The 27,694-nt window shown below is 38.0% G+C and overlaps 2 long non-coding RNA genes across 5 annotated transcripts in view; one reads left to right on the top strand and one right to left on the bottom strand.

The window, feature by feature from the left end:
• The window catches only part of LOC140104078 (uncharacterized), a 39,567-nt gene extending 23,365 nt beyond the window's left edge, over positions 1-16,202 (bottom strand). The window contains exons 1-2 of one of the 2 annotated variants that reach the window (XR_011850250.1): positions 16,154-16,202; positions 15,467-15,512 (exon numbers count right to left, since the gene is read on the bottom strand). This is a non-coding gene — a long non-coding RNA (uncharacterized lncRNA). Of the gene's footprint in view, positions 1-15,466; positions 15,513-15,695; positions 15,769-16,153 lie in introns of those variants that run through there. The other variant, XR_011850247.1, reaches the window with a different exon arrangement.
• The window catches only part of LOC140104153 (uncharacterized), a 104,123-nt gene extending 78,115 nt beyond the window's left edge, over positions 1-26,008 (top strand). For 2 of the 3 annotated variants that reach the window (XR_011850263.1, XR_011850258.1), the window contains one exon: positions 10,206-10,380. This is a non-coding gene — a long non-coding RNA (uncharacterized lncRNA). Of the gene's footprint in view, positions 1-10,205; positions 10,381-25,880 lie in introns of those variants that run through there. The other variant, XR_011850275.1, reaches the window with a different exon arrangement.
• Positions 26,009-27,694: the final 1,686 nt, after the last annotated feature.

Here is a 27,694-nt window from a genome sequence, read left to right on the forward strand (position 1 = left end):
AGCGGGCCCTCTGCTATGTGGTTATAGTCATAGCACAGCTGGAAATGAAGAGCTCAGAGTTAGGTTAGTTAGTAAATGGCAGAAAGACAAGAAGTTTAGTTTTAGATGGTCCGCTGTATCAAATGTTGCTGACATTTGTTAGGGGTCACAATATAAGTGGTTGTTTTTAGCTGAACCAGTTCCAATTTTTAAATTGTACCATATATTTGGGTACAGCATATCTATCACTAATCACTTATGGGCCCTGGTGTCATAATTGAACACTATTCTATAGCTTAACACTCCCCAATCCCCACACCATAGCATGCCCATTAAAATCATTTTGTAAACTTAAAAAATAGCACCCTTCTGGTCTTTAGCAGCTTCACCCTAGACGGAAATGCCAGAGGCCATTGGTTCTGTTGTGGCCTCCTTGGACCATGGTGCACTTCCTCTTACAATTTTTTTCAATGTACTCACTCAATTGCCTGGATCAGCTCTATGACACACACACTGTAAATAGCTTACAATAGAAATAAAAATGCTGCATAATAACACACTGCTGTTTCATTGAATATACTTTTTTTTTTACCATGGGTGGGAGATGAGCCTCATCTTCCGTTGAGTACTCTATAAAGGACTATATACATGCAATTGTTACCTACTGTCAGTCAACTGTTGGGCTTCTTGCTCATAACTTGTTGACAGCTGACAAATGAAAAGCTGTTGCTATTATGCACCAACGTCTATGAACATTTCTGAACAGCCACCCACTAACTTGTGTTCTATAATCTACTGTCAGTTGTTGGCCTTTCCTCACCTAGAAATGTCATTATTTCTTTGTGTCTCCAGCTAGGTGGTCGGAGATGTGTTTTTACTCCTTAGGCGTAGTGTACCTGTTAAAACACTGTGTCTTTTGGCTCCAGCTTTAAGCCCCTGGGCAGGAAGATGAAAGATCTGTTTTGTTAATTGCACTACCATTTTGACTTTGCAAAAGACAATCATTCGATGTATCCTATTGTGGCATTAAAATGGGGATTTGGTTGAAGCACTGCCTTAATTCCTCCCTGGCAGTTCTAGTCTTCAAGGCACCTTGTTTAAATCGGCAGCTTTTGTTTTTTAGACATCTCAGTGTCTTGGCAGCTGTATACAGACATTTTAACAAATAGTGGGTAATTGCAGGGAATAGCAGCCTCACCCTACCATAGAGGCAAGCACAACCAACCTCTAAGTTCAGTTTTACATTGCTTACCGCGTTAACCCTTAAAGTCACAACTGCCTCGTGGCAGATTAATAAAGGATCAACATTAACAACAAGAGCACATACAAAGCTCAATTCTAACAGTGATACAAGGCTGAGAATCTGATAAGAAATGACTAACAGATAAGACTTGTGCTTGATCATTACACAGAATAAATGATCCCTGAACAACAGCTGCATCGACAATTTAGATTATTGAATTTCCTTCTATCAGCAAACAAAAAGGAAACATCCTGATAAGCCAGAGGATTATTCAGGGAAATGGTACAAGCTCTGCTTTTATTGCTTGAGGTTTTACGTCATGATGAGTTGATGATGTTACTACGATGTCTAAAACCTCACAAAACCCGAGCACCGGTTAGGACTGCAAATAGTTTAGTATATTCGAATACTGATTCCAACAAACTTGATTTCGAATTTTGTTTGGATTCAGTTATTTAGCTAATTAATAATAATTATTAATATATAATCTTTATTTATATAGCGCCATCATATTCCATAGCGCTTTATAAATCATAGGAGACTTATACAAATAATATACTACATTACAGAGTACAAACAGTCATATAGAAGGGTCCTGATCGCAAGAGCTTACAGTCTACGAAACATATCAACAGAAGGACTTGCCATAACAAATAGCAAAACTAGAGATGGCTCAGGACCAGACAACTAGATTACAAATGGGTTGAAGGGTCACTCTTAAAAAAAGAGGGAAAATCAATGGCTTGTTCTGATTTAAAAAAAAAAAGAATACGGTACCTTATCTTTCCGAAAGTAATGACTTTAAATAAGGTTTTATTTTGTACACCTGAAATAGGTTTTACTGGTGGCGCTGTTTAGTATTCTGTACAATATATTGGCAGGGTGTCTAGAAAAAAAAGTGAATCAGCAGGGGCAGTAAAAACAAGAAAAGAAAGTTCTGTCATATACTTACAGGTTCTGTTTTCATGGTTTTAATTTATTTCATTTTATTTCTATTTATTTGGTAGCATATCCTGAGGTGTGCTTTGCCGCATGAATAAAATCTCTACCTGTCAAGTCAGGCATGGTGGGACATTAAAATGTAGTATCCCCATCATTTTTCTGACTACAGTAAATACGGCGGTCTGCCTGCCCCTACTCAACAAAAATTTCGAAATGGGGCTTTATACATGCCTTGTCAACCAGAAAACATTGGGGTAGATGGAGTGCACCGGTACATGACAAAGCCCCACGCCATCATGAGGCTTAGACTATATGATGTATGTGTCACCGCGCTGCAGACAAAGCTACACCTGGTCCGCCCTGCTGTGGATTCGGTAAAAAACCTACAAACATTCACCGGTGAATTTCCGCAGGTTTTTAGAAAGTACCAGTCCACAAAACACACCCCGCAAGCCTCTCACCTAATACTATTTACCCTTAAAGCTCAGCATTAGATTTTGAGATGTGTATTTCATTGCCTGTACAGACTGGAAGTGCACGAGAGAAAAACTTATACGGGTTCTCCAGCCAAAGGCAAATGCACCTTCTGCTCTATTAATCTCTATTGCATTGATTAATGCAATAGATTGCCAACGATCTCGCATCATTACAGTGCATTACAGAGACCCCCACCGATGAGCAAGTTAGGCGGTAACTTATATACGGCTGGAGAACCCCTTTAAGCAGTGAATTGTTGTTTCCAAAAACCTTTAGATCAGTTTGCCAATAGAAATGCCTTTTACATAATACCCTTGCTAGGTCCATACATTAGAGTAAATCAGCCTTCAATGGCATCATGGAACTTCATAGTAATAATATGCGAATAGCTCCCCACATATAATTGTAATGTGGATTAGGCTTCCTAATGTAATATGTTAATACCATAGATGTAAACTTAGGTATCTTCGATGTTCACACATGTCATAGTTTAGCTATTACATGGAGCTATCTTTAGAATTTTGTATTTTGTATTCTAACTTCACATTTATTTAAAATAACTTGTGTAAACAAAGCCATTACTAATTTCCGTTTCCCATCTAGAGTTATATTAAGAAAATAAAGGCAGCAAGTTTTATCTCTTTTATTTTACGTACATCAATTACATGTTATCTTATCACATGAATGGAGGTTATCAATAGCAATAAGTTGGCAGTAAATTATGATGTAATGAAAGAGACATTGTAATACTCTGTGTAAAGATGAGTTAAGAAAAAATGTCAATATGATACCTTTTTAAAGGACATCTAGTCCAACTAACCAGTTCCTGCGGAGCTGTTCTTTTCTGTACTTCCCAATTTTGGCAATATAGAGTTATAAAAATTATGCTATCAGTCGTAGGTCCTCCTGCTACGTCACCAGAGCACCTCATATTCTAATTTATCAACTCCGCTGTTATTCTTACAGGCAGGAGTAGTAGAGTAACCGGGAGTGGATACGTTTTAAGACGAGTTGCTCTGAGGCTCTCCTGTGAATTGAATTTTAACGTTTTTTTAAATCTTATTTTTTTTAATTTTTTTAACTTTTTTAAATAATTTTCACTACTTTTTAGACCCCTAGGGTACTTTAACCATATACTACAATACTATAGTATTGCATATGGAGAATTCACTATGGTCTATAACAGTGTGCCTCAGGCACACTGCTATAAATCGTGCCAAATGACGTTCTCTCATACAGACTGCCATGCAGGCAGCCATGGGAATGGATCATTCCCCAATGATGTCACGTAAAGGTCGTGGGCGTCAAGCCTCAGCCCCTCTTCATGCATACTTAACAGCATTATGACGTATATGTACTTTATAATGTGTTAAGGGTAAGAAAACTAACATCAAAATCAAGCATGGAAAACCAGGAACTTTTACTTAACATCAACTATTATAATTATGTTAATTAGCCAGAAGGGCTCTGCCCCCACTGTGCTGCATCTTCTCACAAGACTGTCTCACCAACCTTCCCCTCGGCTCCCTCAGCTCTTACCCCCGCTGTCTGCCTAATGCAATCTCACTGCAGCAATGGAAGTTTCAGCACATGGTGTTGGGGGTGCATTAGGATTAGAGCTGGAACAAGGGTTAGAATTAGGCCTATGGTTAAGCAAACCATAACCCTATTGAAAACTTAAATGAAAAGTTCTCTTCTTTAGTACTTACAAGATAAAGGCTTCAGAAGAACAAATCAAGGCACTTATGACACTTCAACTGACTTTGTCTTTTTTGTCTTTGCAGTAACGGAATGCACATCAGTTCTATGGAACGGCGCCATTTAATAGCATGGACGTGCATTCCGTTACTGCAATCAAATTAAATGAAATGAGGTAGGACCTTTTTCTTTAAAAACAAAAATGAGTTTTTAGAGGATTAATACCAATTTCTAGAACAAGTAAAGCAACATCAATTTGCACTGTTTTTATTCAGTCCTGTACCAAATATTTTAAAAAATTCTGTGAATGCTGAGTGAAATTAAACTTGAATGATTCACTGATTTTTAATATTATTTGTAAACCATTCACGTTTTTCACTTCTCATATTGTAAAAGCATTGACGAAAAACATATTCCTTGAAGTGCAGTAAGATAGTTTATCACGAAAAAAAAAAACCTTATTTATTTTCTCCTTCAAATATTGCTTAAATCAAGGATGTCATATGTTCATGTGTTTGTATCTCATTATATGAGATAGATGCGTTGCAATGGCATTGTTTATTTACACAGGGCTGTTTATTCATGTGAAGATTGGCTTATGGTGACATTAAATCTCTGCAGACTCCTTTTGTTCTAGGTCTTCTTGTAACCCCATGGCTTCTTGTTGGTCCAGCCCCAAATCACTGCAGGTGGCTGAAAACAAGAAAAATAAGTTCTCACAAAATGGAATCTCGTGCAGCCCAGGATGGAAGTCGGTTTGGTAAAGCCATTCTCAGCGCTGTGACAGTATTATGAAATAAAGCTTGAATTACCAATACACCAGAGGCTTCTAATGCAATTATGAATGTTTACTTATACCATGTGTTTCCCAGCAAGCCTCTGCTGCATCAGGATAAACCAGAGGGAGCTAATGTTTTATAGATGGTAAGACTATGTTTGTTTTCAGTAGAGCTAAATCTCCCAAAGCACTCAGACACACTAATTAAAGTAAACTGCAGAGGCCCATAATAAAATACGTGTGTTTGGAGACTGCGGGATGAACTCTACTGACTTATTAAAAGTCAAAAGAAAAATATACATTATTTATGACAATTTAAGAGACACATTTTTGTTCAAAAGGTTGGCTAACTATTGCCTATTGCTGGCATGCACAAGCTTTTCAAATGGAATCTTCATAATTCAGGGTATTCATGTTAAAGTTCTGGAAATCTGGAAACACATCAAATATGTCGTGTAAATAAAGGAAGCGGAGATTATTATTAAGGTTAAGCCAGACCAGCAATGTGAAGTATATTTCTATATTTTTTTCTATGAATTAGGAAGATAGTGATAATCTAGGCGTTAGTAGTTAAACTTATATTGTAACTTTTTACATTCTTCATTCTAGTTCAACTTTGTTCCACCTGTCACATAATGAAGCTTCATATATAGCTTTGACTTAACATAGTTACTTTTTACCATTACGAAAAAGATAGGTTCTTTAGGTTTGTGTTTACCGTATATACTCGAGTATAAGCTGACCAGAGTAAAAGCCAAGGCACCTAATTTTACCACAACTGGGAAAACTTATTGACTATAAGCCTAGGTTGGGAAATGCAGCTGCAAATCTTTAATAAAATGTTCAGTAGTCTCCACTCATTAATGAAATGTCCAAAGCAGCCTCTTTAATTAACACAATATCCAGCAGAGCCCCCCCCATTAATAAAATGTCCAGGGTCAAGCCCCCATTAATAAAATGTCCAGAGTTGAGGCCCTATTAATAAAATGTCCATAGTAGAACCCCCATTAATAAAATGTCCATGGAAGAGCACCCCATTAATAAAATGCCCATAGCAGAGCCCCCATTGATAAAATTCCCATAGCAGAGCCCCCATGGATAAAATGCCCATAGCAGAGTGCACCTATCATTAAACTGCCCATAACGGGGCCCCATTAATAAAATGCCCATGGAAGAGCCCCCCATTAATAAAATGCCCATAGCAGAGGCCCTTATTAATAAAATGTCCAGAGCAGAGCCTCAATTCATAAAATGTTCATGGCAGAGCACCCCCATTGGCCATGACAGGTTAATGAAGGTTTTGAGAAAAGTAAAATTAGTTTTAAAGCAAGATGTACTTATACCAACTTGAGGAACAAATGGGTGGGGTTATACTTCTCTCCAGAAGAAAAAAACAATATTGGGATTGAGTAACTAACCTACTAAATTAGAGGACGCCCCATGAGGGGAGAGGAAGAGTACATAAACACTCTGGGGTTATATATACAGGCGGTCCCCTACTTAAGAACACTCGACTTACATACAACCCCTAGTTACAAACGGACCACTGGATATTGGTAATTTATTATACTTTAGTCCTAGGCTACAATAAACAGCTGTAACAGTTATCACAGGTGTCTGCAATGAAGCTTTAGTGTTAATCCTGTTTCTTACGACAACCCAACATTTTTAAAATCCAATTGTCACAGAGACCAAAAAAGTTCTGGCTGGGATTACAATGATAAAATATACAGTTCCAACTTACATACAAATTCAACTTAAGAACAAACCTACAGACCCTATCTTGTATGTAACCCGGGGACTGCCTGTATATGTGTATGTGTGTATATATAAACTTTTTTTTTTTAATCGGTTGCAATGATGGGCGAGGGTGGGCTTTATGTATAATACCAGAATAAAGATTTATTTAAACGAGAAAAAGAAATGGCCATGGCAGACCACTCCCATTGACAAAATGCCCATAGCAGAGCCCCCCATTAATAAAATGTCCATAGCAGACTACCCCATTAATAAAATGCCCATAGCAGAGCCCTTCATTAATAACATTTTCATAGCAGAGAAGCCCATTAATAAAATGTCCAGAGCAGAGTCCCAATTAATAAAATGTCCATGGCAGAGCACTCAGATTAAATGTCCATGGCAGAGTGCCCCATTGATAAATTGCCCATAGCAGAGCCCCCCATTTATAAAATGTTCATAGCCAAGCACCCCCATTAATAAAATGCTCACAGTAGGGCATCCCATTAATAGAATATCCACAGCAGAGCCCCTATTAATAAAATGTCCATAGCAGAGCCCCCATTATTAAAATGTCCATGGCAGAGGCCCCAATTCATGAAATGCTCAGCAGCAGAGGCCCACTTAGAAACATAATACTCTATGCGATCTGCCGGAGCTCAAACTATGACGTCAGCAGGCAGCGACCCTGCAGTGTCATTGTGTGTGCCGATTGGGGCTTTTTCAGCACAAAAATTGTACTGAAATCTCGGCTTATACTTAAGTATACACAGCAAGTTGAATTTGTATGTCGCAACTGATATATTTTGTAATTGTAACTCCTGACAAAAAAGGATTTTCAATATTTTATGCCATCATGGGAACAAGGATTATCAATAAAGCTTCATTACAGACACCTTACAGCTGGTCATTTTAGCCTGGGACTAAAGAAAATAATCCAGAGAGCTTCACCAGAGGTCACAGGGGGCAGAGAGATCCGTCTGTAACTAGGGGTAGTCTGTATGTCAGTTGTTTTTAAGTCAGGGACTGACTACATATAATATTTTCTATTATATGCCATATTCAATTCAGTCTTAAATTATAGGATCACTGATTAAGTCTTGTATAAGAATATGTAATTTAAACAAAGAGATCTTCATCTTTCTCTTAGATACTACATGGAGCGGTAATATGGTGTAAACAGGGAATGCAGGATTGGGACCTCCAGTGATCAGGCTTCATTCAAAAGAGTAAATAAGAGTAAATTTGTTGGGGGGGGGGGTTCATATTTGAGTGGTTGGAGTCTCACCACCTTGAGTGGGAGATCCTTCATGCTAATATTTACTCCACTTCTGTCAGAATGTGCCAAGCAGCTGGACCATCATGGGTTAAATATTTATTTGCTATTTACTGGACTACTTCATAACACAGATAACAAATATTGTGTGTCTCTGATTTTGTACATTTGCCATATTACAAAGTATTTCTGTTGTAATGTTCTTTTATTATTTCTAGAAGTAAAATTAGGACCTTACAGGGTGAACTTAAAGGGCCTGTGACCATAGCATTGATTTAAGTATGAGCCTTTTGAGAGATTGTAACATGTGATCATATATCCAGATAGTATTAGAAGAATGTATCACTGTTGGATCCCCCACCAATAAGTAGACAGTGGTTTTCCAGATACCCTATTTTTCCTCCCCACATGCCTCCAATGATGACAAGTTTTATTGTCCTAGGGGCAGCAAAGTACTCACCTGTCTTATATCATAATTTTATGTATATTTGATTTCATACGGAATTGGTTTTTCTACCAAATCCAAAAGAAAAATTCTAGGAGCTCTGATTTTAAAACAACATTAAATGGGTTTTGTTGAGTTGGATTGGAAAACCATCAGATGCTGGGATGAGCACAAAGAGAATAGGGATTCCATTCTCACTAATTGAAAAAGCTCCTTTCAAAGCTTTGGGGTCTACGTAAATTGTCACTCATTCACTGGCGTACATGTATCAAACTTTTGGCTTGCCATTTTCTTTATTTTTTGAGACTTTTCAAGGTTCTTCTTCATTTGTGACTTTTTGAGCCTAAAACAGTCTCCTTTCAAAGTTCACCATAATCCATTTTTCTGCAGTGTTCCCTAAGTTATCACCTGAATCCTGATATGAAAGTTACAAAAAAAGATACAAATTTTGGGGCCAATCTACTGCTGCCCCTGACCTGGCGTAGAAATTAGCTTGGCACTGATTGCGACTTTTGGAGACCATTTGCGACTTTTGTTTTAAAAAGTCGCAAATACACTGAAGACCAAATGCCCCATGTATCAATAAGGAAAAACCACTAATATACATCTGACCAGCTGTAAAGCCAAGAAAAGTCCCAAAAAATAGACAAAGCTAGACTTGCTAGTTGTGTAGATCTGTTCCATGTTAGCCATAGAGAGCAGAAGAGGAGAAATAATCAGGTGATACTTTTTTGAGGCTAACTGAGTATATTCGATGGAGAGCTTTCGAGAATATTGGTTCTCTCATCAGACATGATGTTATGCATGAAACAGAAAATTCACAGCATTTATCATAAGCCATACTTATGATAAATGTTCCCCACTGTCGCTGAGTGTTCTAGAGATAGCCGTGCACTGCAATTTTCAGGGCTCTTACACATGCTAGTCCTGCTGCTTTATCAATTGTTGAGAATAGGAACCCCATTCTGGTGATTGGTGGGGTCCAACTGAGATCAGATTGTTATCTCCTCCTATTCACCGTTAATCAATTAAACTTAGAAATCCTTTAAAAGGATATTTGTGACAACATTGTAGATGCTTGTGGGTCCCCTTTTATAGTAGGAAATCCATCAAAAACAGAAAACAAGCCAGAAAAAGAAAGATACCATATACAGTATGTTTTTTTTTTTAAATGGTAAAAGCAGTTTTACTACCACCTGTATACAGGCAATGTTGTCTTTATCGGTAAACAGAGGCCTAAATAAATATAAAATCACACTATTAATCTACTTAGCTCACATATTTTACCCGATTCTAGAGTTTGAACGTTTTTAAATGAAATCCAATGATTTGTAGTACAGTTATATTATATATAATGTTATATATTCCTCAATATATAACGGTTGTCCAGTAGGGTCAGTGGTTTTAATTAGCACATTGTTCACATTGCTTTGGGAGAGTATATTTATATATTATTTGTCGTAAACTGACGTATTTTCTTAGAGTAGACAGGTTATAGGTAAACGGATAAGATTAGATAAGGCACTGCTCATGCCTATACCACAGAGCTGTGGACAGCTAAATCCTTGTATTTATAGCTAGGAAGATACTGTATATCTAAAGCAGCTTGTAATTTTCTATGTTGTCACAGGTTATGTACATCATGTCAGCAAGATTGATGTCACAGCAATGCCTGGCGCGGATTTCCTTGAGTCAAATCAAAATGACTGTTTTGCACTTTGGGGGCAAGAAACAAACACTTCTTCAGGACCACATGTTATATGTTAATGATGAATTAGCTGCTTTATTATGTAATTTTAAATCAAGACCTGTGTTTTATAGTAAAGCTGTGAAATGCAATAAAATATTTTACTGCAGTCCAAATGGAGTTTTGTGTAAATATACCAAAAACTTTAACAACCAGGCACTTTCTCATACATGAGAACTGGAATTTCAAACATGTATAAACCTCTTGCAAAGGAAAGGAGTAAATATAAGAGAATATGTGTGACCTTTTATTATCATCTAATAATATTTAAGGACCTGAAAAAAATCTTTGAACCATCCTATTCATAAAGCTGTGACCCGGATAAAAGATGAACTGACATAAAACTACAGCACTGTGCATAATATTTAGATAGGAGTGGAAAACACAATGCAAAGTAAGAGTACTGCAAAATGAATTGATGAGATGTGGGCTTTCCTTATTTCATGTATGGAGAATAGAATCCAATGCAAATTTTTAGATAAATAGATGTCCGAGTACTTTGAAAAACAAGTTACAGGTTTTATTTTGTTAGTTTTTTCCTAAAGATTCTCAGCCTATCTAAAAAGTTGTATTGACTGGATAGTTAGCCCCTCATACAAACAACAACATTTCATGATTGCCATACAGTCATATATGTCCCAATTACACGATTCCCATAAAAATTGCACCAGGCGCAAGCTTTTTTTGTCCCTTTGCCCTAACTGTACCTATAGTGATGTCACTGTTACATCCGGCACAACGCATATTGCAGCCACCAGCCAGGGTGTAACGTCCGTGCCAAAACGTCCCTCTATCCGCAGTTGGCAGAATAGGTGGCGTTAATTTGTGTGTGAACTGTGGCTTAGTGTTTGTGTTTTATTAACTGAACCACACCCTGCTCCTTGCATTTCAGCATTCCCAGCAAGGGTTACTAAACTGGACAGTTCCCCCAGTGTGCTGCAGGAGGCGTGTCCAGGAACTGCCTTATATACCTGCCATCTCCCCTCAGAGCTTGCTGGTTATTTAAGTCTTATCTGTGTATCTAGTGCTCTTGCTATCTTGTTTGCTATTCTGTATATTGACTTCTGCTTTGCCTACTGACAATTCTATTTGCTATACGATTCTGTATCTTTGCCACCATCTTGAATTTGACCCAGTTTGTCTGACTCCGCTTGTCTGTATCTGTTGTTTGTCATAGATATTGTATATATATATATATATATATATATATATATATATATATATACATATTTTTTTTTTTTATGAGTAAGGCTGAATTTACATGAACATATGCCCGCAGGGCTGTAGCCAGGAGGGCATACGTTCATCGCAATGAAGAGGAGGAGTGGTGACCCCTCCCTCTTCATAGAGATGCACGTATGGGCCATGCATATGGGGAAAGATAGGTCATGTCCTATCTTTTCCCCTATGCACAGAGCAATATGCGTGCCGCACCATATCACTCCATGCAGCCATTGAAGTCTATGGGGGATGCATGTACGGTCGCAGGTCATGTGAATGTGACCTAAGGGGCTGCTCATAATATACCAGCGACAACTACAAGACAACCCCTCAATCTTTCATCTGTTATCATCTAGTCCCTGTCCCTGTTGTGCACGTTAACATTTTGTTGTGTTCTCAAGTATTTGCTTTGATAGACATGTCAAGGAAGGTAATTAGCCTTTTTTTAATAGTGAATGGAACATCACTATGTTGTATATTTATTAAAGTGTTATGCATTTAAAAAAAGTAAAGAATAATAATACAAAAGTAATACAATTCTTAAGGTTAAAATGGAAATTACAACTATTTCTCATTGTTATCTTTGTTGTATAGTGATCTGTGGTATCCATGGTATGTTTATCTAGTCAGGCACTATGTACATACAGCATGTAGCAATGGCCCATAGACCTAATAAATGTAGCCAGTGTGCCAAGGATGGATCATTTATCTCTTTATATCTAATGTTTGATTTACCACCCTAAATCAGAAACAAACAGACTTAGATTAACTAAAATAAGATTTTAAAATAATAATTTCTTGTTTTTCACCTTACAAACTAATTTACTCCTTGCTCTGGAAGATGCATTGCGGATACTTTCTCATTTCCTGTCTTCTTGGATTCTTCTGTTACTAAAATATTTTTATTACAGAAGAACTTGAAGCAATATACATTGTTTGTGGTGGGATTACTTGTAGTCCTGGTAAGCTGAACTTTTGTAATGAAATCCACTTACAGACATTCCACTGTGCCCTGTGTGAACTTGCTTATGCAAATGAAACCTGACCAGTTTTTTATCAGATATTCATAATCTAGAAAAATCAAAGATCAACGCAGTAATGTTTGGCACGTGCAGTGTCTCAGGAGTAAAGGTGAGTTTACACACAACAACACTGAATAAGTATATTTGCAGAAATATTCTGCAATATTTCCCATCTCCTAAACCTTTGTTCTACACACTGGAAATTTTGACAAACTATAGAAATTTAATATACCAGAAATGACAACACCTCTATCAAACATCTTTTTCAACTTTTGTACAAATGCCATCTATTACAACTATTTTATGGCATTTTAAAAAAAATCTGCTGAAAAACCCCACTTTGGCTTATGCACAAGTCAATAAAAAAATAAACCTGCATACTCCCCATCCACCAACCCCATTGCTTGGCGCGGCTCCCCGATGCTCCATGCAGCTCCCTATGGTTCCTCTTCTTTCTTCTCTCTGCTGTATTAGCCGGCAGAGGAGCGTCCACACTGGGCTGGCTATATAGTAAAGAGGGCTGGCTGTATACTAAAGGGGACTGACTATATACTTAAGGGGGCTGACAGGCTATATACTAAAGGGGGCTGGCTATATACTACAGGGGGCTGGCTGGCTTAATATTACAGGGGGATGGCTAGCTAAATACTACAGGGGGGTGGCTAGCTATATACTACAGGGGGCTGGATGTACTGGGAGGCTGTGACCAATGCATTTGCCACACTTGGCCTATACTCGAGTCAATAGGTTTTCTCAGTTTTTGGTGATAATATTAGGGGTCTCAGCTTATTCTCGGTCAGCTTATACTCAAGTTTATACAGTATATTTTGTGCAGGCCCATAGAGGTGACCATGGAACAATATATATGTATATATATATATATATATATATATATATATATATATATATATATATTGGGGTTTGGCTTAGGTTCTGCTATTTTTGGACAGAAAGGGATGAACTGCTCTAAGTATTGTATCTATTGTTAAAATGAGTAAAACAATGGGATTCAATAGAATGATTAACTGCATACACAGATAGGCTAAGGTTTGGTTATTGTGAATTACAGCCATACTGTCAAAAAATGATTATTACATCTGCTATATCTGTAGCTACCAATAGACCTAGGCCGCCTTGGTATATTCTGTGGCTTTCTTTGTGTGTGAAAGCTTTACATCATAGAAAGGGGTCAAGAATAATATTGATGACTTTCAACTTTTGAGAACATTGCTTGACAAGAAAACAAATACAGAAATCCTCCATCTTCTCAACCCTAACTTTCCACTTTAAAGGAAACCTACTACTTCAAAATGGTCATTTTGACCCCATTGGGTGCACCAGGAGTCTCAGCGCTTGGTCACGATCATGATAATGTACGCGCCTTGCGTGTGTGAAACTGCTCCCCCCACCCTCGCTTCCGAGAGCCGGTGACTACCCGAGCTCTCGGAAAGCAAAGGCACATGCGCACTGTATCTTAATTTCACGGCCTTAATACCAAGCGGACGGCCATGCAAAATTAAGATACAGCGCGCATGCGCCTTTGCTTTCTGAGAGCTCGGTGACGTCACCGACTCTCGAGAGTGAGAGAGGGAGGGTGGAGGGAGCAGTTTCACACATGCAAGGCGCGTGCATTATCATGATCATGACCAAGCGCTGAGACTCCTGGTGGGCCAAATGGGGTAATTTGATTAGTGAAAATATTGATTTTTTTGGCTAAACTGCACATTTATCTGCCTTCACAAGACCACCTCCAGCATCAGCTTACATACCCCAAGGTAAAGGTATGTTTAGGTCAAAATGACCATTTTGAAGTGGAAGGTTTCCTTTAAGCTGAATATTAAAGTGACCTTACTTCACATTTTTGGGCTGCTGCCTCACAGTGTATGCTGATATATAATCTATAATAAGAGGTATTTTAGGTCTACACAGTTTAAAGATTAGGCAGCAGTAGCATACATTGAAGAGAAAGCCGTCCCAGAAAAGGTCAAAATTCACACCATTATTGCCACCCCAGAAAAAATGCTATGAGCCTGGGAGTAGTTTCTTTGGAGAGAATAATGAGCACAGTCAATCTATGGATTCCAATAAGATGGACTAAATATCTATAGATTGCATATACACACTGCTGTCTCAGTAACAGGCGGCATTATATTGAACAGCTGGCTGATGTCATCTGAAGTGGATGGCCGGGGAAGGCAGTGGATGGGTTAAAAGTGCTGCAGAGGGACAGGGCCTGATGCCGTTGTTAGGGAGGGGATGCCCTCAGAGCATTTCAGTGACATTAACATAAAGATAAAAGTGATTATTATTTATAACAAAGGGATTGCAGCAATAAGCATCTTAACCTCTATAAAGCACTGGTGGTTAAATTAAGTGGTAGATTTCCTTTAAAGTGTAACTAAACTTATAACAAAACAGGTTACATATAAGGTAGGTTTTTTTTGGTCCGGAGAATTTATGGATGCCAATTTACTTTTGCATGATGTATGAATAAAGAAATCATTTTGTAACCTTGGAATGTGGGGACTTTTCTTCATTTGATAGACATCAACCTAATCCACAAGCACGAAGTAAGCACTGGCTCAGAGTGCTGTCCAAGCCTAGGCATCTGTATGTAAGTCAGAACTGGTATATTTTATAATTGTAACTCTAGAAAAAAAATCTCTGCCTCTGGTAATTGGATTTTCAAAGTATCCAGAGAGCTTCACCAGAGGTCAGAGTGGGCTGAAAGGTCTGTCTGTAACTAGGGGTCGCCTGTAAGTCAGATGTCCTTAATTTAGGGACCGCCTATAAGGACTTAACTATTTATAGAAAGTCCTAATCTAATCTCTTTGCAGAACTGCATCATCAAGGGGAATATTCTGTAGGTGTGCTATAGGAGTTAATTTTAATTCTACTTACCTTATCTCTATAAGGGACTTCAGATACACGGCTTACTGCTTGACTGCTGGAGAAAGAAGAGCAGACAAAAAGCACAGAGAAGCTTTTTTTACTTAATGAAGTATATTACAAATGTATTATTCATTTTTGCAATAAAAAAAATATTCATAGGTTTACACCTTAAACACCTTAAGGATCTCTATTTTACCTCCAGATGTCTTAAAGTACTGATTCATGATAAGAAACTCACCTAATACCTCAATGTTCTTTGCCTTGTGGACTATATGTGAATTCTAAGGTATTGGGAGGTACATGGCAGCTCCTTTAGATAGACCCCAATATAAGTATATAAGTGGTTAATACAAGTGCAATATAAACAATTAACAAGTTGTCAATATAACTGTAATATAAACAATATATTGTGTGCCTCCACATCTCCTGTACCTAAGTTATTGTTCCCCGATCACCTGTCATAGGAGGTTCTTAATATTCACAGCAAAAGCAGACACAATGGGGGTCATTTACTAAGGGCCCGTATCGCGTTTCTTCGTCGGGTTTCCTGAAAATTACCGATTGCGCTCGAATTGTGGAGCATCGGCGCCGGCATGCACGTGACGGAAATCGGGGGCATGGCCGTCGGAAAACTCAACGGATTCGTATAAACCACGGAATTTTTTTAAAAAAATGTGTCGCTTGACACGCGCTTACCTGCAGCTAGCAATGGATGGTGAACTCCAGTTCCTCCTTAGCATTGACCCTTGGAGGAGGAGAACAGAGCTTCGTCTTATTGGCTTTGTTAATTTTCTGCCATAACCAAAAGTCACAAGCAAAGACATATTGAATGCTACTAACTTTACCATGAGTCCTTCGGTTTACAAAGACCCTGCAAATATGTTCTCAGAATCATAAAAATAATGATTGCATTGTTATTGCTGTGCATGTTTCAGCTTGTTAATGATGCTGTTTAGTTTTAATCCCCAAACCTTTTAGCAAGTTTATATAAAAACTATGCTTATTAAATATATAATGTATGGCTGATGCTAGTAAATAAAGTTTAAGATCTCTATCTCCCAGGCTTCTCCAAATTATATTGTTAATATTAATTGCTGTCTGGCTAATTTTCTGTCCTGATTTCTAAATCATGAAGATGTAAGGTAATAATTGTCGCCCTTTAGGATAATAAAATGTCTGACTCTAGAACAGTAACAAATGGTTTCTACATAATAATTTATCAGTCTGCTTTATGCTTTATTGTGTTTTCTCATAGTCCTCAAAGGTTTAGATGAATAATTTGTCTCTAAGTGTAACATCTCATATATGAAATAAGTGCTCTACCCGTGAAGTGACCACCCAGTTCACAATAAAGATGTGATAATAAATATGCTAAAAAATGCATAACTCATAGTTAAAATTGCTAGAGCCCTTCTTTTTAATGTCTCAGCTGTGGTTCCTCAAATTGTTGATCAATTGGCTACTAGCTATTCCAGGCTATACAGATTTGATGACCTATCCTAACACCCAGCACCAGGAGAGTTTCTAGGTAATTCATCCCACCACACTTTTGCAGTCATTTAAATACAGTGTCCCAAAATTAATTATAACAATTACAATATAAACAACCCCCCCCCCCAAAAAAAATTAAAAATATTAAATACAGTGCTTCCCAAAATTAATATTAGCATTTGCATAAAAAATGGACAATGATCTTCAAACTATAATAGAATTCTTCCCAGGAATTATTATAATATCACAGTATAAAAAATACAGCACCAGAACCAAGCTTAATGTATAACTATAGCACAAAAAGCATGCTTAGTAGATAAATACAGCTCAATTGCAAATATTAAAATATAAATAAAAATAGAGCAGCACAGTGGCTCAGTGGTTAGCACTACAGCCTTGCAGCACTGGGGTCCTGGGTTCAACTCCCATCCAGGGCAACTTCTACAAAGAGTTTGTATGTTCTCTCTGTGTTTGTGTGGGTTTCCTCTGGGCCCTGAGGTTTCCTACCCTACTCCAAAACATACTGGTAGGTTGATTAAATTGTGAGTACCATGGGGACAGGGACTGATTTGGCAAGCTCTGTGCAGCACTGTGTAATCTGTGTGCACTATATAAATATAGGAATTATTATCATAAACAGCATTAATGGGACAGGCTATACAAAGTGGACCCTTCAGAAATTAACATGGAAAGTTTCATTAATTAACATTCATTTGTTTGGGAAAAATAATAAGTGGACACAGACTTTGTCCAAATAATGTACAAATATAGGAAATATTTTTCACACTATGAGTCTACCAATCTAAAAAAGCAATATTTTTCACTTTCTTTATTAACATTTATACAAGGTTATAGATCAAACCACCTGGGTATTAATGACATAAATATTGTATATTTTAGTTCACGTTAAAATGAATTCCCTGGCATCGTGCAGGTTGTATTGCAAAAGATTCCATGTTATCACTGCTTCATGATAAGCTTCTTAAACATATTCATGGCATAGAAAGCGAGGACACTATTGAGAATCAGCAAGGAAATCTTCCCAGAGGGCCAACACATTTAACATTTATGTGCTAAGTAGAAATACTTCTAGAAATAACACTGAATCTATTACTTGAGCATTACATGCTCCACCGCTTTTGGCACCTTCTGACACTTGGGCACAAAGAACAACAAGGTCACTTCAGCTTTCCTGCCACAATTTGTAAATTGGGGAGGTGCAGGTGACCATTAAATTATAAATATTGACCTTATACACTAAAAGGTCACTAAAAAGGGATAACTGGGAAATGGATGTATTCTATGCACTGGGAAAGAAAATTGAAAGGCTGTAAAATGAACCCATATTTTCAATTTCTCTTTAACCTGACTTCAAGTTTCAATGAACTGGGTGTTAGTTTCTGTCTTCTGTCTTTCTGCTTGTCTGTCTCCTTTCCAATATGAATGCAGGTACAGGTAAAAGTGACCAGTATCTTGTGAACATTACTGCATCCAAAATATTCTCCTCTATTTATAGACACTATTTATGATTAATATATGGTAACCTGATAAAAGTTAAAGTGCTATTTTGGTTTCATCATAAGTTCCTAGTATTGGGGATAACTGACTGACAGTGGAAGATGATTACTGGGATCTCTTAAAGGGGTTTTCCTACAAACAAAAGTTAGGCCCTATCCATGGACCCCCACAGATCACAAAATCGAGGGGTCCGTAGGACCCCTCATCGCTCTGTCAGACTAATGGAGCATAACGGTCATGCACAGCCGTCTGCTCCATTAGTCTGACGGAGTGATGTCATCACTGAGACCCCCACTGATCAGCAAGTTAGGCCCACGGATAGGGCCTAACTTTTGTTTGTGAGTAAACCCCTTAAATGTACTGGCAATGTATAGAGTAGCAGATCATGCATGCATTGCCACTCCAGTCTCTCCTATGGAACTAGCTATGTACTGTGTACAGCTGACAGTTACCTAAAAAATGAATGGTGTAGCTAAATAGGGACAAACCGATGCTCCATTATTTGGGGATACAAGGAACATCCGTACTTGTGATTATTGGGAGTTCTAGCATTTAACCCCCTTTGACCAGACCTCCCATTTTGACTCCTTTGACCAGAAGGTCATAATCAATATTCCCATTTAATTGACTACTGCCCTTTGTGCTTCATTTTCTAATAGTAATGTTTGTTAATGGTGCGATTGGTTCTACAACTTTCTATGAAACCGAAGACGTATTTTATATCCCATTACTTGAAGGATTTACTTGTGTATATATATTTTACATGTTGACAAAAATATGCATAAAATGTGAAACACATCTGGTGCAAAATGCTTTGTGCCAAATGACTGCTCATTATAGCAAAATGATTTATAGTAAAATGTAAAGAACATATATCTTAGCTTTACATTTGGCCTACACAGTATAGGGAGATTTTTCTAATCCATCAGAGATACTTGTCCAAGCAGGTCCCGACTACTAGGTCAGGGAGATGCATAGTCTTGTCTGTCTTCCGTGTGTTAATGTATATTATTTTTGTAGCAGCAATTCCTAAAATTCTCGTAATATTATTTAGAGTATAAGCACACCCAGTTGACAAATTATGACATAGTACAATGATAGGTGACGATGATAAGTGGTTTACAATAAAAATGTTATAAAAATATGTGACGCATCCATGTCTCCATTCTTGATCCTGCTTGTATTCATCATCTTTTGTGGGTGTTTGTGGTGCTACGTGATGGCATCTATCTGCTCCAAACCTTTTTTGTAAAAACAGTGCTTCACAAATTAGGTTAGTATATAGTGTCTCATGTCTTTGTCACTCTTCCTGGAAAAATCTGCATTTTTTGCAAACACTATGAAAGCCACAACTAAAAGTATGTAAAACAGCCACTTCATAGTGTAGCTAGGCGTAACGCTTTCTATGGAGATATTTGAATTTGTGAATAAAGTAACAAAGCAAATATCTATGTTTACCTATACATTGCTGTTAGCCCAGGGGCGTTTTCCATGAATGTCAGTGTATAATAGGACTGTCACAATATACGAAAAAGAATCTACAATCAAAAAAACTGTTTTTTTCCAAAAACAGAAAGAAAAAATATTTTTAACACTGTTCGATGTGGTGCTGCATAATTACTTCTCAGTTTCCATCTATGTGTTTCGCTATCATCTGTCAACGGCTTCCAGTAACCAAACTTTGTATACATGTAATATACAACATAGCCGTGGTCACTAGTAGTAATAGTGTACTGCACATTAGATCTGGCCCATTTATAATTCATGATACAGGAGACATAAAAAGATTGGGGTTGGTTACCAAAGATAGTAAGAATAATCATATAGAAAAACCCACAGCTCGATAAAGATCATGGGGACATAAACAAACAAAATTACATATCACAGGGCAATAACATCATCATCATATGACACAATGGGGCACATTTACTTACCCGGTCCAGTCGCGATCCAGAGGCGCGTTCTATGACGAGGATTCGGGTTCTGCCAAGGTCCTTGTGCCCGATATCCACAAGGAGTCGCTACTGCGCCGAGGTCTGCCGGAGTTCACCTTCTTCGTCCTGGTGTATGTGAGTGCTGTTCTTACAACACAAATTTTTTTTAAATTCCACGTTTTTTCCGAATCCGTTGGGTGTTCCGACGGCCACACCCCAAACCCGCCCCCTCCTTTTTGTCATGTGCGCTACAGTCCAATCACGTGTGCCAAAATCCCGGGGCAATTCAGCGCAAATCGGAAATATTCGGGAAACCCAATGAAAATGTGCAATTCGGACCCTTAGTAAATGAGCCCCAATATGACAAGAACTTACAATCTTTGAGGTGGAAGGGGTGACGCTGGAAGTAACAGGGCTTGTGCAATGATCCAGACATTCTTTATAAAGCATCAAAATAAATCGGCCTATATCCATACCTACATAATTCATATGCTTAGGGATGACATATAGGGGACTGAAATCATGATGCTTAGTTTAATGCCCTAATGTTACAACCCTTCCAATTTTTTGCATTTCCATTATTGCTCCTGTCAGGATCACAGACTTAGGTTCAGGAAGGGAGCCTGTAGGGTCACACTGGACCGTCCACTGACAGCTATCCATCTTTTAAAACCTAAGCTACTTTAGCTGCCACAAATTGTCATATATAACGAGACACCTTACATTAGACAATACCCAAATTATACACAATATTATACCTACCATTTGGTTATACCTACCAAACAAACCTTGGGAATGCTGTACACTGATGCAGAAACATATATTGTTTAATCCCTGAACCAAGTGGTTCTGCTAAAAAAAAATTATAAAATTCACGACCTTGGGAAAGCTGGGTGCCTACATAAACACATGAGTTTTCCTGAACTATCCAGACAGGACTAATCAACCTGAGCTGGATGACTCCTAGACAGCATCTGGGGGGTGGTGCAGCGATTCATTACTACCTGTCAGGGACAACACAGTGATGACATATTTTTGGCTTATGCAGGGCGGGACAAGGCTGAAGCAGTAAGTAATTAGGGTACGGAGAAGCGCTGAGCCAGCCAAAGGAGAGAGATAGCCTAATTATCATAATTTTATAATAGTTTTTTTCAGCAAAATCACCCGGCTCAGGGATTCTCAAGGTATGTTTGGTTCATAATGCATAGAATCAAATGGTAGATTTCCTTTAAACAATCAGATCCTAAAGCTGTATGCAAATGAGATGGGTCCAATAGATCTTTATCATATTCAGCAGTACGGCTTATTCATGAGTGGGTGACACAGCTACACCCCCAGTGTTGACTGACAGCCGGTATAATTTTTTGCCTCATGTACATTAACAGGGTTTTCTCGAGCCTGTGGTCTGTTGTTTACAGCCCGATTGTCATTGCCAATGACAGTGGACAGGGCCGGCTCCAGGTTTCAGTAGGCCCCTGGGCGATAGATCCTCAGTGGGCCCCTCAACAGTGAACTCATGTGGCAGCATTAAAAACATAAGAGGCGGGGAGGCAAGGCTGCAGCCTTCTCCATGAATTAATAAGAAGAGGCGAGGAGGCAAGGCAGCAGCCTCCACCATGAATTGATAAGAGGAGGCGAGAAGGCAAGGCAGCAGCCTCCTCCATGAATTGATAACAGGAGGCGAGGAGACAAGGCTGCAGCCTCCTCCAAGAATTGATAAGAGGAGGCGAGGAGGCAAAGCTGCAGCCTCCTCCATGAATTGATAACAGGAGGCGAGGAGGCAAGGCTGCAGCCTCCTCCATGTGGCTGTGTGCTGGCCACAGAAACAAGGGTTGGCACAAGTCCCCAATACTTTTCTTGGAAAATTACTAGAAACCAGGAAAAGGACAAACAATCTGCAGAATACCATGATGAACATGACTATTGCCATTACAGATGCACCATCTCTCATAAAGTCAATGGACCATACTTTCATGTTTTTGAAATAGGTGCAACTAACCATAAATCTATACTTTCATGTCCCAATCTCTGGGGTCATGAAAGGACCCACAATGTTACAACAGTTCACTCTATGCATATTAAGAAAGTGAGACGCTCTGTGGTTTATTTACAGGGATTATATAGCATTTTGTAATCAGATCAATAATACAATTTGTCATTTAATAAATCCTGGTTGTTATGCTAAGATAAAAGGATAAGTAATATGAGAAATAAAATTTAGGAAGGATGGTACCCACCAGTGAAGTCATAGCAACACAACAAAGAATAATGCTTGGAATTAGAAAAGAAAGCGGAAACACTCATGTCAGTGGTTTAGTGTTTGGGAAAGGAAGGGATTTTCATGAAACTCTGACATTCCCGCTAGTCACCAGCACAAAGACAAGAATGACATGTCTTATTGTGATTCAGTGCCTCCAATATTTTGGATGGTTTTGCAGCTCACTGGGGTTTTTCAATGATCTGGTAACCTGTCTGATAAAGTAACTGGCAATAATGCAAGTTCCACACCCCTGGGCAAAATCATCTAATCCCAGCAATTATATTGTTCTTAACATGCTGCACGTAGTTCTGGGGAATAATTCATCTCCCATGGACAATGCTTTATCGGAAATATAGAGACATCCCCTGCAGAGTATCACATCATTAGTGGCTGACTCTCGGAAACTCTGTACTTCATTGTCACTCACTGTTCTCATTTATTCCTAAAGCAATCAATCAACATGAACAGGTTATATGTCTGAAATATGGGTCTCTGTTGTCAACCAGTTCTACAATTACCTAAGTCATATAAATCTGCATTTCAATAATCGTCTAAGCATGGATTTATATACAGATGGAAAAACAATTGCCTCATAGAAAAAAGTTTACGCAAAATAGCATGATTACTTTTAATATATAAGAAAGATTAACAGTAAATAGTCTCTTATATGGACATGGTCTGTACTATAGCAAAAATGTAAAAAGAAGCATGAGGTTTTAAATACACAAGTTCATGGAGACCTATGTTTATGTAAGATCACTGATCTAACACCAAGGGCAATGACGCCCAGTAACCAATGTCACTACAACAGCGTATTTGTGGGTAGAGGAACATATTGTTATGAAGCTACATAGATATATTTATCATATATATTTATAAAAAAAAGAATAAATATGTATAAATGATCTATATTGTTGCTATATTATACCTCACTCACATACAGGTCAAAATTAACCATTGATATGTTTGTTTTAAAAAATATTTGTTCCCCATAAAAAAACAATTGTGATGCATTATTTCTCTGAGCTGTACCATTTCTCTCTAATTCCCCCTAGAAATGTATGAATAAAGTGCAAATTTGTTGCTACCTTCCTACTTGTCAAAGTTGTGTGTGGACATGGATTGGGTTGGTCACAAACCCTTCTTTGTGATCTTTGCACCATTTATTCATAAATGTCTAGGAGTGCCAATTAGACAGTTGAACAGAGGTAAAACGGAAACTAAAATAGAAAGATTTGGACCGCACATCCACACATTATCCAATTATCTATTGCCACTAGGTTACATTAACAAAACAAACTTGGTGGTCTTAGTTACATTTTGACCAAATTGCATAAGCCCACTAACCCCTTCACGGTGACCTCATTGTAATGGGTCCCTATGTTAATGGGTGCGGCATAACCGTGAAGTGGTTATTGGCTTATGCACTTTGGTCAAAATGTAACTAACAACCTCAAGTTTGTTTTGATAATGCAGCTTAGTGGCAATAGATCAATGTATAATGTGTGAATGAGGGGTCCAGATCTTTCTCTCTCCAAATGTTGGTATAGTTTGAATTCTGGCCCCTCAATAATTTTTTTTTCCAGATACCCGCACTCCTCCCTATTTTGCCTAAGTGTTTTTAATTTGCAAGAGACCCTATATAAGCGTCCGCCTATTTGCTCTTGGTCAGTTTCACAGACCACATGGACTGGTCTCAAGACCTGTTCACACAGTGCAGTACACTGTGGTGTAGTAGTGGCAGGGACCTGGGACCCAGAGCGATAAATGGACACCACTAGTATAGGGATCAACTAAACACTGTGAAGTGTACATGGGCTTATGTAATTTGATCAAAATGTAACTTACATGTTGTCATTCAAGGGGTATTCCCATTTCAACAGGTAGTTTGTTTTGTTTAAATAATTAAAAGTTCCAAAGTTCCAAGTTTTACAAATTTCCAATATACCTTCTGTAGCAGTTCTTTACGGTTTTCTAGATCTATGCTTGCTGTACTTCTATAGAAACTCTCTCCGAAAATTGTATTATTTTTCATCATGCAAACAATAACATTAATTTGCCGAAGTGGGAATACCCCTTTAAGGCTGTATGGAGGAAGTTCATAGGGCAGGGCTTCTGCAAGGTGGATGTACAAACAGTCATGATTGGTGCCAACTGTTAAAAAGGTTGGTCTCTTTACCTCATGTTTTTGTAATGTAGGTGAAAGATATTAGATACCTTATATATACTCGAGTATAAGTCAACCCAAGTATAAGGCGAGGCCGCTAATTTTACCAAAAAAAACCTGGTAAAACCTATATTTTTTTTACTCAAGTATAAGCCGAGTTTGGGTTTTCAGCACATTTATTTGTGCTTAAAAACTAGGCTTATGCTCAAGTATATATGGTAATTTACCAAGATACATGTATTAAAAGTTCTGCACCTTTATTGACATGTAAAGTGAAGCCTCCTGTCTTTTACCTCATCAGCCAGACATTCCTGCCTTTAAAATGCTATAGATTGAGAATCATGTGATTTTATTTGTCCATGAACAATCGCCCTGCCTTATGATAGTATTCATGAATATAAGATCAAGGTCCTGGGAGGGTGATAGTTCATGGACATATAGAGATCACATGACCCTCCATCTGCATCCATTTTATGGACAGGAATGTCTGGCTGGTGAGGTAAAAGACAGGAGGCTTCAATTTACATATCAAGAAAGCAGTGCAGAACTTATAAAAGAATTATATTGATAGATTACCTAACATCCTGCCCCCCACACTTACACACACATTAAAATATACATGAGGTAATATGGCCAACCCCTTTAACTTTTTAAGTCAATCCTGATTACGGCACAGACACAGCGATGGTGCATCAATTGCCATAACAGGGGACACACACAGCATTACAAACTTATGAGTTTGTAAGTGAGCATTTAAAATCAGAACAAAATTAGTGCTGATAATTTATTTGTTAATATGCAAAAACTTTCTCACTAGGAATAGCCTTCTGCAAATACTGGGGTGGACCATAATTTTGGAACCTTTAAAAAAATTGTAAAATCAGTCTGTCAGTATGCATCAACCTAATGGAAATGTTATAGATTACTACATCAAGAAGGTATCTGCTATGTTTGGTATATTATGGATCTGTTTTGGTGATGAATATAATGGGGGATCCTTGCGGATACCTGTCCACCAAATGGAAATAACTTAAAGGGGTATTCTCATTTCAGCAAAGAAATATCCATGCACCTGTGTGGCATCACATGACCAGGAACTAATTTGCATCCACTGGAAGTAATCATAGGAGCTTTTTTAAAGAAGAAGACAGTAAACAGAGATCTAAGAAACTGTAAGGAATTGACACTGAAACCATATTGAAAAATTGTATTACTTTTAAATATACAAATATACAACAGCAGGTATTTACTAAAATCTGAGCACCCCTTTAACACAAATAAAAAGAGAGACTGAAATAACATACAGATTTTTTGTTTATTTTCATATCAATTTATTACTGTTAAAATATTAATATTATGAATATGATTATTAATAATAAAACAGATCACATCAATTAATTTTAGATTCATTAATTTCACACTACTTTTCCATCCCTCTGTTCCTTAAATCTGTTAAAAAAGTAAAGAATGGAGGTGTAACGTATCAGTACCTTTCCTCCGTTAAAAAAAAAACGCATGGATAACAGATCCATGCCAAACTGACCATAACAGGTGACATAACATTTACATTGATGTCAATGGGATGTTATACCTCCATTCTTCACTTTTTTTAACAGAGGCAAGGAACAGAGGAAAGGAACGGTAGTGTGAATTTAGCATTATTAAATAGATTTTTTATTAATTACATTTTGTTTGTAGCTTATCATGTATTTTAGTTTGCAAATAAATTGCTCTTGTCCTAAAGACCTCGAAGTTATAATTCAGTACTATTGATACACATTGGGGGTCATTTACTAAGGGCCCTATTCGCGTTTTCCCGACGTGTTACCCGAATATTTCCGATTTGCGTCGATTGTACCTGAATTGCCCCGGGAATTTGGCGCACGCGATCGGATTGTGGCGCAACGGCACCGGCATGCACGCGACGGAAATCGGGGGGCGTGGCCAAACAAAAACCCGACAGATTCGGAAAAACCGCCGCATTTAAAAAAGGAAATTGTGTCGCGGAGCTTGCACTCACCTTCATCCAGGATAGGATCGTGAACTTCGGTGCATTTCAGGGAACTTCAGCGCAGCAGCGCCACCTGGTGGACGTCGGAGGAACTGCCTTGATGAATCCCGGCTGGACCCGAATCCACCGCAGAGAACACGCCGCTGGATCGCGAACGGACCGGGTAAGTAAATCTGCCCCATTATGTTGCAATCCATAGTCTAGCATTACATTTTCTGCAAATTCATATGAGGGAATTATGCAAGATATGTACTACTCATAGTACATGGAAAGAAACATCAAGCAGAGGCAGTTCAGCATAGGTTTTCATACATTTCAGGTATACAATAGAGAAAAACAGGAATGAAGAGTAATACATACTGTACATGAGTGAAGATACTCACATTATACTCAGACTTTCACATTTTTCTACCGATCCTTCCCTGTGTTCGTGGTAAAATGAAATGGGACTGTTACAGTTTCTTGTTGCTATATGTAAGCGACTGACACAATAGTTAATAGCATTTGTAGATCTTTAAAATCTCTTTAGCCCTATAAGACTTCAGAACTAAGTCAGGATTTTCTACTACTGCAAACGTAAATCCCATATATTTGGATAAACAATAAACATCCTTAACAAAAACTGTGTGCTGACTTCTCAAGCGCTGTTTTTAGAAATTAACATGTTTTTATAAGTGTCACCTGCACTTCAGGGATATCCAAATAAAATGCCTTTTTCACCAAGATTTTTTAGTTTAATCTATGGGGCATATTTACCAGGGCCTCTGTGCCACTTCAGTGGCGTAGAAACCCTGAAATAATCGCAAATGATAGCTTATTGCTAGCACTTGCGATTATTTAGCCCTCAACACAACCT

This window comes from Engystomops pustulosus, chromosome 1 (assembly GCF_040894005.1).
Source record: "Engystomops pustulosus chromosome 1, aEngPut4.maternal, whole genome shotgun sequence".
In the NCBI taxonomy this organism is placed as follows: domain Eukaryota; kingdom Metazoa; phylum Chordata; class Amphibia; order Anura; family Leptodactylidae; genus Engystomops; species Engystomops pustulosus.